Source organism: Prionailurus viverrinus, chromosome A1 (assembly GCF_022837055.1).
Source record: "Prionailurus viverrinus isolate Anna chromosome A1, UM_Priviv_1.0, whole genome shotgun sequence".
Taxonomy (NCBI): Eukaryota; Metazoa; Chordata; class Mammalia; order Carnivora; family Felidae; genus Prionailurus; species Prionailurus viverrinus.
Window position 1 is genome coordinate 115,529,244 of NC_062561.1, and position 9,916 is coordinate 115,539,159.

Genomic DNA, 9,916 nt, shown 5'->3' on the forward strand with positions numbered 1-9,916 from the left:
GCAGGTTGTCCTCAAAACAACCAAAATAGTCCTGTACCATGAGAATAGGTCACTCCTCTGTGCAGGACTTTCTAATGACTTTTTTTCTCATAATGAAATCTAAAATCCTTATTATTATCTGCAAGGCCCCATGAAATTTGAACACCAACTTCTTTCTTTTTTTTTTTTTTAATTTTTAATGTTTATTTTTGAGAGAAAGAGACAGTGCGAGCAGGGGAGGGGCAGAGAGAGAGGGAGACACAGAATCCTAAGCAGGCTCCAGGCTCTGAGCTGTCAGCACAGAGCCCGATGCGGGACTCTAACTCAGACTGCAAAATCATGACCTGAGCCAAATTTGGACGCTTAACCGCTTTACTGACTGAGCCACCCAGGTGCCCCTAGGCACCAATTTCTTTCTGATCTCATCTCCTGCCAATCTCCCCCTTGCTCATTCCACTCCTGCCAGGCTGACTCCTTGCAAAATGCCCCCACCTCAGGGCTTTGGCAGTTGCTGTTCCCTTTGCCTGGAGCACTCTTCTCCCAGATAGCTGCCAGTGTAGCTGCTTCACTCGCTTCAGGTATCTGCTCAAATGCTGCCTCTCACAGCAGCTTTTCTTGACTCCAATTCCCACTGCCCATAGCCCCCTCACACTACTTTGTTTTTACCAAGGCAATTGACACCACCTGAAATATTATATGTTTACCTACTTTACATTTGTTTCTCCCCACTAGAACACGAGATCTAGGGTCCACATAGAGCAGGTGTGCTATACGTGCTTGTTGAATGAGTGAATGGATGAAGATAGCAGTGCCTGGGCAGAAAGGTGGCAGGACAGGGTTTCCTTCCTAATCATTTCAGAGAGGACCCATTTCTTGATCTCTCTTGTATTTCTAGTGTGGCAGCAGAGACTCATTAGTGTCTTACTTCTGGGCACTTCCTTCAGTTCAATTTATCAAATATTCATTAGGCATCTCGTGTGTTAGGGTATCTAGTATGGTAGATATAAAAGAATAAGCTATAGGCCAGATCTGGCCCTCAGGAAACTTACAGACTGGTTAGGAGCCTAAGTTTTGTCCTTTTTTTTTTTTTTTTTTCCTTCGCAAGGTCTAAAGGTACCTATTCAGGTATGGTATAAAAAGTCATGGAAAAAGTGGCTCCTCTGTTTTTTTTATGGCAGCACCATGAACTGGTGTGACCTGAATGGGAAAAGAGGAGAGGGTATGAAGAAAGGTTCCCCCCTTATAGGTTATAGTTGTAGGTTATGGTGGGCTTTTTCCTCTTACTCCCTGTGGAATAGGGCCTCGCTACTCATATGCTTAAGAAACTGTTTGAAGCAGTTATCATTCATTGGATGAGGAAAGAGACATGAGATGAATGGGGTGACCAGAAGGGTAGGGAGATAGAGGGGAGGGATGAGAGTCTTGAGGAGGCCCAGCTGGATGAAAAGGTAGCTCAGAGAAGTTGAGTAGGAGATATATTACATGAAATGATTGTCCATTATCCTTTCCTGCCCTTGGCAAAATGCATAAGATCAGGGTTAGTTATTTTCCCCAGACTCCTTCGTGCAGGGCCGCTTAGGCATTGCTATGACATTTACAGCCCAAGAAGATCAGAGGAAGGTGGCCTAGGTTTGGCTTTCCACACTGGGAATTGAATTTTTTTTTTCCTTTTAATGAGGCTGCTTGTTGCATCCTCTCCTAATTTTTCTTTCTCTTGACATTCCCCTTCCATCTGAACTAGAGCCAAAATCAGTGGTTCTCAAACTTAAACACACATTGCAACTACTTGGAGGGCTTATTAAAACAATGTTGTTTTAACACTATCTTGTCGGGGTGCCTGGGTGGCTCAGTCAGTTAAGTGTCCAACTTTGGCTCAGGTCCTGATCTCGCGGTTTGTGAGTTCGAGCCGTGTAGGGCTCTGTGCTGACAGCTCGGAGCTTGGAGCCTGCTTTGGATTCTGTGTCTCCCTCTCTCTCTGCCCCTCCCCTGCTCATGCTCTGTCTCTCTCTGTCTCAAAATAAATAAAACCTTAAAAAAAATTTTTTTAACACAATCTTGTCACATCCAGAGTTTACTCATTCAGTAGATCTGGGATAGAGACTGAAAATTTACATTTATGGCAAGTTCTCAGATGATATTGATGTTGCTGGTCCCAACCATGTTGGGAGAACCACTGGACTAGAGCAACTAATTTGGGTCTCAAGGTGCCTCATCCCTGATTGTCTGTTCCAGTCATTTCCCCCCATTCTCCAGCCACAGAGAGATTGGCCTTGAGTTATCACAAGATTAACTCAAGGGTTTCCTGACCAATAGGGTTGTGGCCAAGTCAGACCCAGGAATCTCCCTCCCTGTAAATCTTTGAGAATTTCTTCCATTGCCATGTGTCGGGGTGAGTGAAGGTCTGTTCCCCTCCTGCCATAAATTCACCCTCCTCAGACAGGGAATCCCAAGACCTGAGAATAGCAGAAACTGTTACAGGTGGAGGCTGGGAGAACAATTGATGTGGAGTAAGCAGAGGGAACTCCCCTCCCACACTTCTGTTTCTTTGAGATTAAAATATTTGTTTCTTCCTGGGCTCTGGCTCATGCCAATGTCTGGGAAACCATTTATGCTTAATGTCTCCAACCCATTAGCTGCCCGGCATGGGGTTCTGCTAATCAGGCTCCTTAATGGCAGGGCTCTGAAGAGTGACACTGTGAGTGTCTGCACCAACTTCCCAGCTTCAGCTGGAGAGGAAGTGTCTAGACAAAGATCAAGGCCCAGATAGACTCAGAGGTGTCCTGAGAATGATTCATGCCAATGTTGGGAGCCCATGTAATAGTAACCCAACCTCCCGCCTCCATTTTGGTACACATGCCATAGTATGCCCTCTGATAACGTTAGCTGAATAGCAAGACTCCTCAGTCCTACTCCAGCCTTCTCTGTCTTCACGAAATTCGAGGATAATAGGCTCCTTTGGAAACATATTCCTGCACCAGGGGCCTTCATTCAGCATTCATTGAGTACCCCTATGAATGAAAGTCTCTCTTCTGCATTACCCGCTTCCCCCTTCAAAATCCAAAAGCCCTTATTTTGTTCTGTCACTGCGCAGGTGATGAGGGCCTTTGGCCTAGAATCTAGGGGATCCCTGAGAATCATTTAACTCTAAGACTCTGTGGTTCTATATTGCTGCTTCTTCTACAGCCACTCTTGAAGAGTTTGGGTTCTGTGGCTTTGATCTACAGAGGGAATATTTGGAGTACCTTCATTTAAGGGTGACCAGATCCCAGCCAGGAGGCCATGACTTGAATCCATTCTCAAAGTATTTTTCTCTTGCTCCTCTTTGACATCTCATGATGTTTTTGGTCCTACTAGATAACTCAAACTACTGGCAGCTCCATAAAATGCTAGGAGGCAAAGATACCACCCCCGGCCCATCAACACACACCCCTTCAATGAAGCACTTGAAACAGGAGGTGGGTCTCTGTTATTTTTTTTATGTTTTATTTATTTTTGAGAGAGCACAAGTGGGGGAGGGGCAGAGAGAGAGGAGTGGAGAATCTGAAGCTGGCTCTGTGCTGACAGCAGTGAGCCTAATGTGGGGCTCAAACTCACGAACCGCGAGATCATGATCTAAGCTGAAGTTGGGCACTCAACCTACTGGGCCGCCCAGCTGCCCCATAAGTCTCCATTATTAAGAGGCATGAAGGGAGCCAGCAAGTGTCATTGACTACTTCATGTTCACCCTCTCCTCATTTCTCCGAACTTCAGGGGCTAAAACAGATTAAACATTTTTTTTCTTTCTTTTTTTTTTTTAAAATGTTTATTTGTGAGAGAGAGAGGGAGAGGGAGAGAGAGAGAGAGAGAGACAGAGTGCAAGTGGGGGAGGGGCAGAGAGAGACTATGGCACAGAATCTGAAGCAGGCTCCAGGCTCTGAGCTGTTAGCACAGAGCCAGATGTGAGGCCTGAACTCAGAAGTTATGAGATCATGACCTGAGACCCAGTCAGACGCTTAACAGACTCAGCCACCCAGGTACCCCTGAACATTTTTAATGGGAACCCCAACACTGAGCCCCAATAGCCATCAGAATCACAGGGATAGATAATGCTGACTTTCCTCCTTCTAGGCACGGAGAGCTCATACAGGCGCCTGTATTTCAGGCCACCAGTTAACTAGCTGGTTGGCCAAGAGCTTGGGAGCCTCCTCTTTTTCGCTATTTCCATCCTGGCTCCTCATCCTCAGGTCTGAGCCATGGGGAACCCTCTCCAATCTGCTGGAACAGAACATCACAAGCTGCTCCTGTTGTGGTCTGGGCCGCCAGCTCTCCAGCCTGCTGCTGCTGGAAGAAGACTATGATGTTAGAATCAGTCCACAGCATCCCTCTACATGCCAGTCCCTTCATCAGGGGAGGGGGGCCCATTTGGAAAGAATCACATCTGAAGCAGGCAGTTTGGAAAGCAATGGGGAGAATGGATGAAAGAACAAGTGCTCAAGTCACCAATTGGGCAGAGCCATGTTTCTGCCAGGCCACTTGTACGTACACTTTTCCCACAGCCCAGCCTTCCCACATGGCCTGCCCAGGCCAGTCTGCCCAGCTCTCATCCTTTCTCCTGCTCCTGGGACCTGGAGAAATGCCAGCATTTCTCTTTTCTGACCCTCTGCCTTTGGGGCCCCACCTGGCCCATTTCCAAAATATGAACCTCCCAGCTGGAGGCTGGCTTGCACAAGGCAGGCATTATAAGCAGGGCAGGGGCTAGAATCGTAGGTCTGAGCTGATGATCCTGTGTTCTAGAGCCAAGGGTAGGGTAGGCACACTTAGCAACTGAAATGTCATCTGCTTCCTGGCTCCCTTTTCTACCAGGACATAATCTGCCTGAAGCCGTCTGTAGACTTGGAAGACTTGTGCTTAACTCGGATCTGTCCCTTTTTTAGCTGCTAGTTTTGGCAAATTGACCCCTCTGGGTCTCCACTTCCTTTTCTGTAAAATAAAGGCATTAAGTAGGGTAATTTGAGAATGAGTGATAAACTGGGAACTGCAGCACAGATCTTAGTTATCCTTCTCATGCCCTGTCCCTTTGGATCCCCCAGGATACTGGTCACACAGGAGATGCTCTCTTGTCTGCCTGAGGGCTCAGGATGCTCCTAGGAGGCAGCCCCATCCTGCCTAGGAGCAGCCAGAGCCCTGAAACTTCCAGGAAGGATTACTGTGAGCCCCTATCTGTTTTGTTTTTCTAAGGATGCAAGGTAGAGAGGATGGGTGGGAAGAATTTAGGTCAGGGAAGGCCTTGTGGGGGGGGGTGGGTAGGGTGGGGAGCTGAGGTCTCATTTTCATTGTTTTGCCCTGGAGGCCCCAGAGTGTGTGTGTGCTAGGTTTTTCTCCTGCCTGGCTCTGGCTGGGTTTGAAGGAGGAATCCCCACTGAAGATTGATGTCACAGACTTGCCTTCCCCTCCCCCAGCCTCATCCTTGGTGATTTAAAGAAATTATTTGGACATAAGAGTTAATGGAAGTAGGTTGCTAGTGTGTGGGTGAATTCATCACTGTCTCCCTGCATTCCAAGAGCAGATCTGTCTTTCTGGGCAAGATATCCTAGAGTGACTTTCCAAGGTCTGGAGAATAAAGGCTACCTTGGGAGGGCAGGGTTGTAGCAGGCTGGGTAGGGATTTGGGGCCGCAGAGATGACCACAAAGTGCAAAGTGTCTGAGGGATTGACTGGGAGTGCTTTCTTTCCCTTTTGTTCTTTAATTTATGGGGGGAAGGGAGGCAGAGAGTATTGGCATTGCGGAGAATGCTGCTACTCCAGACCCCCCCACCCCAGCCCCCATCTGTCTCCTGCCCTGGGAAGTAGACAAACCCCTGCAGCCCACCGCTCAGGGTGAGGAGGGCTGTTTTTGCAGCTGTTGTTGGCAGTTATGAAAGAGGTGGAGAGGAGGGGAGGTAGAGGGGGAATGTTTGATGGGGTGGTGCTCTGGAAGGAAGAGAACTAGCTCTCCTCCCTTCCATTCCCATCCTCCCCCTCAGCACTTCCTGGAGGTGGCATTCAGACAGGGAGCTCTTTTGAAAGCACAAAGACCTACTGCTGTAAGGCTTGGAGGCTGGGAGGCAGGGGGGATGAGAAGAGGGGAAGATAATTATGCAGGTGGGGGCAAGAGAGGACTGCTACCCCCTCTGACCCCACACCCAGCCAGGCCTTCCTCACAATCTAAGGGTGAGCAAGTACATGAGTGAGTGTGTGTGTGAGTGTTCACATGAGTACACTTATACCTACATTTCGCATGTGCACAGAGATGCAGCTATGAAATGTTAGAGGGAGAATGACTGGACATAATGTTGAGGCTTGTTCCCCACCTCGCCAGCCTGTCACTGGTTTCTTTCAAATATTTGCTGGGTTTTACTTGGTCATCTCTCCACTCCTTAAGCTTGCTTCTGCCTCTTTCGTCAGTTTCTCCAAGTCCTGTCTCTTTCCCCCGTCTTTCCATCTCTGATCTTGAAAATGGGGAGTGTTGGAAGAAGCCCCTGTCTCCTGGCTGCCACTATTTAGGATGCAGCAAGATGGGTTTAAATCAGATTAAAAAAAGAACTGGGAGCAGGGAGTAGTGTGTGGTTGGGACAGAAGACAACCACCAGGGATTGGCTGTAGAATCCTATAGGCTCATACAATGTTGGAGCTCCACAGAGACCTGAAGAATCTTCAAGTCTCTCCTGAGCTTACAGACATAGAGCCAGAGGTCTTTTGGGAAACAGCTATTGATCTGTATAATCAATAGTAAATTTGGATGTGTCACACTGGCACCTGGGGGAGTTGTTGGGGAGAACTCTCCTGTCTTCCCCAAGGCTGACAGAGACCCCCCCCCTCCCCCCGTCCAACCATACACTGACTGAGATGATTCTCTGAGTGTGGCACAGCCTTTTCTTTCTTGAGGCTCAGATGAGGCAACTGATTTTGCTCCAGAACATGAATTGTCTCTTGAAGCCAGAAACATCTGCAAACTGGACACCTTCCTCAGAGCACTGTGCATGTGCCCAGAGGCCCTAGCCTAGGCCACTGCAGGGGGGGACCCTACAGGGTCCCATTGTGTCTTTCCCCCAGGTCAACAACTCTCTGCTCATTCCTCTCCTCAGTGGCCCCTCGGGAATTCTAGCTCTGATTCAGGCTCTGGCATTGTATAGGGGAGGCAACATAAAGCATGGCCCCTTCTGTTGGGACAAGTATAATCTGCTTTAACACTCCTTCCTTCCTCTAGCCCTGAACTGGCTTCAGCCAAGTCAGACAGCAGGGGGCGCTGCTGGGTCATCCCAAGGAGAGGATTCTGGGCTGCTGTCTTTAGCCTGGACTCTGAGAACACTGGAAATTTTGTCTGTCCACTTGTCAATCTTAGGGTGAGCAGGGCAGGCCCTTTGGGAACTGGAAGCAATCTTTTTTTGGCAGACAGAGAGAGAGGCTTGAGAAAGAGGCCTTTCTAGCTTGTCCCTGAGCCTCCTTGGGCTGGAAGGAAACTGCCCCTAGGAGGTCAGTTTGTAGGGCAAATCTCCATCTAGGAACCATGGCCAAGCCCAGGTGGGTCCCAGTTTGGGAACAGTGTAATTCCTGGCCTCTTGATAGTCCCTAGCAGCCAGCTCTGGTTTGGCCATCTTTGGGGGGCTGAATTTTCTTCTCAATGACTTCAAGATTAATCTGTGTTGCCATTTTTTTTTTAATTAAAAAAGTTTTTTTTAATGTTTATTTTTGAGAGAAAGAGAGAGAGAGAGAGACAGAGCATGAGTGGGAGAGGGGCAGAGAGAGAGGGAGACACAGAATCTGAAGCAGGCTCCAGGCTTTGAGCTGTGTTGGCACGGAGCCAGACGTGGGACTGGAGTTCACCAACTGCAAGACCGTGACCTGAGCCGAAGTCAGACGCTTAACCAACTGAGCCACCCAGGCGCCCCTAATCTGTGTTGCTATTGCCCATGCCCTGCCTACTAGGTTCTTCATCAAAGGGAAAAAAAAACAGAAACAAAACAAACAACCTTTTTCTCTTTCAGATCTGTCCTCTTGGACATATCTAGGAGTCAGAGGTGGGGTGAAGCAGGGAGTGCTGAGCAGGGGTGTGGTACATTCCTGACCTGAAGGTGACATACCAGGGGCTTTCTGGGCAACCACTTTTCTCAGGGAAACCTTGGAAGGGGGCAGCTTCCCAAGGCCAAGCTCCTGCTTCTTTTCCATGTGTCCCTCAGGCTTCATTATCCCTACTTAGTCATCCCAAAGCCACTGGCCCTCAAGAGTTCATCCTGTCCAGTAACAGGGCCTGTGTTGGCACTGATGTATGGGCACAGGGAGGGTGACACCTGTATCATGTTACACAGCCCCAGAAGAAAAGCCTGGCCTTTAGCTTCTAGCACCTCCAAGTTTTCTCTGTTCAAATAATGAGGGGAGAGTCCAGGGCATGGTGGCTGGTGTGGAAGATAGGATCTCTGGGCTGGAAACAAAGGCTTTGTTGCCAGCAGAGCTGAGGACACAGGCCCAAATCTGTGAATTTATTCTGGGGAAGGACATGACTGAGTCATCCTCAGACCTGGTTTCTAACATCAGAACCCAGAATCACTGGTTCTCTCTAGAGTCTGGCTCTGCAGGAGCCCCACCTCATCCCACAAGGCCTCGGGGGTGCTGTGAACATTAAAGCAATAGGTCTTCCAGGATACGGAGGAAGGGGGTAAGAGGAAGAGAAAGACAAAGACAGTTTTTGGGGCCCTGGCTGGGTCCAGCATGAGAAGTACTTCACTTTCCTTAATATCTTAGGGGTCCTGAGCAGCTCCACCCCACCCCCATGGAGTCATTCACTCTCAAGCTCTCCAGGGCAGTTGAGGTTAGGGATGGGATCTTCTTTGATTGGAAGTCTGCAGAGAAGCAAAATCTGTAGTTTGCATGTAGCCTTTTCCCTATGTCTCCCAACTCTGTCAACTAGGACACTCTCTGAGATTTCACGTGAAGTTCTTCCATTTGCAGTCTTAGCCCACCCTTTAGCTTGTGTCACACCTTGGAGACCCCTGGGACACCCACCTGTGCAATTCACACTGTTGGACAAGTGAGGCACAGATGTGTGGAGCAGGCTGACAGGAAGAAGACTGTGTCACAAATTAGCCTTATTCATTGGTCTCAAAGGTCAGAAGTGTGACTGGCCCCCGAAGGCCGTTGATATTGGTCAGGGAGGAAGATCTGAGAGTTTGGTTATCAGTCTGCAGTTGACTCAGCCATATCCAAGAACTCACGGAAGTGAGATATCAGCTGGATCAATGGACAAAAGACAGATGCCTTTAAGAGGGATTGTAGCCCCACCCACGTGGTCCTCTCATCCATTCTCTGGTGTCCCCTCCCCTAGCCTGGCATCTGACCCTCTGTGCGGAGATAAAACCTTTTTCCATTCTAAATGACCCTTTACCCCTTTTCTGCAGGATGCTAGGCATTAGCTGGACATCAGCCTGCTCACAGAAGCTCAGGCTCCTGAGATGGAAATGAAGGAGTGCAGAAGTCAAAGTCATTCCTGGTCCAGAAGCAAGTTGAGCATTCACTGGCATGGCCACTGGGAAGGACCACTCCAACCCTTGTGATTCCAGAAGCCTCATTTTCTTTTTTTTTTTTTTTTTTTTTTTAAGATAGGATGTCTGCACTTATCACTTCTTTTTTTTCAACGTTTATTTATTTTTGGGACAGAGAGAGACAGAGCATGAATGGGGGAGGGGCAGAGAGAGGGAGTCACAGAATCGGAAACAGGCTCCAGGCTCTGAGCCATCAGCCCAGAGCCTGACGCGGGGCTCGAACTCACGGACCGCGAGATCGTGACCTGGCTGAAGTCGGACGCTTAACCGACTGCGCCACCCAGGCGCCCCAAGAAGCCTCATTTTCAAGGCCCCTACTGCTTAAGGAACTAGGAGTTTGGGCCATCTCAGTAATGGCTCCTCGATATATAACCTGAGGCTTTA

The 9,916-nt window shown here is 48.7% G+C and overlaps 1 long non-coding RNA gene across 3 annotated transcripts in view; it reads left to right on the plus strand.

Moving 5' to 3' along the window:
- Positions 1 to 9,633, plus strand: part of LOC125173473 (uncharacterized) — an 84,605-nt gene extending 74,972 nt beyond the window's left edge. For all 3 annotated transcript variants that reach the window (XR_007155046.1, XR_007155059.1, XR_007155063.1), the window contains exons 2-3: positions 3,334 to 3,434; positions 9,389 to 9,633. This is a non-coding gene — a long non-coding RNA (uncharacterized LOC125173473). The remainder of the gene's footprint in view (positions 1 to 3,333; positions 3,435 to 9,388) is intronic.
- The last annotated feature ends 283 nt before the right edge of the window (positions 9,634 to 9,916 follow it).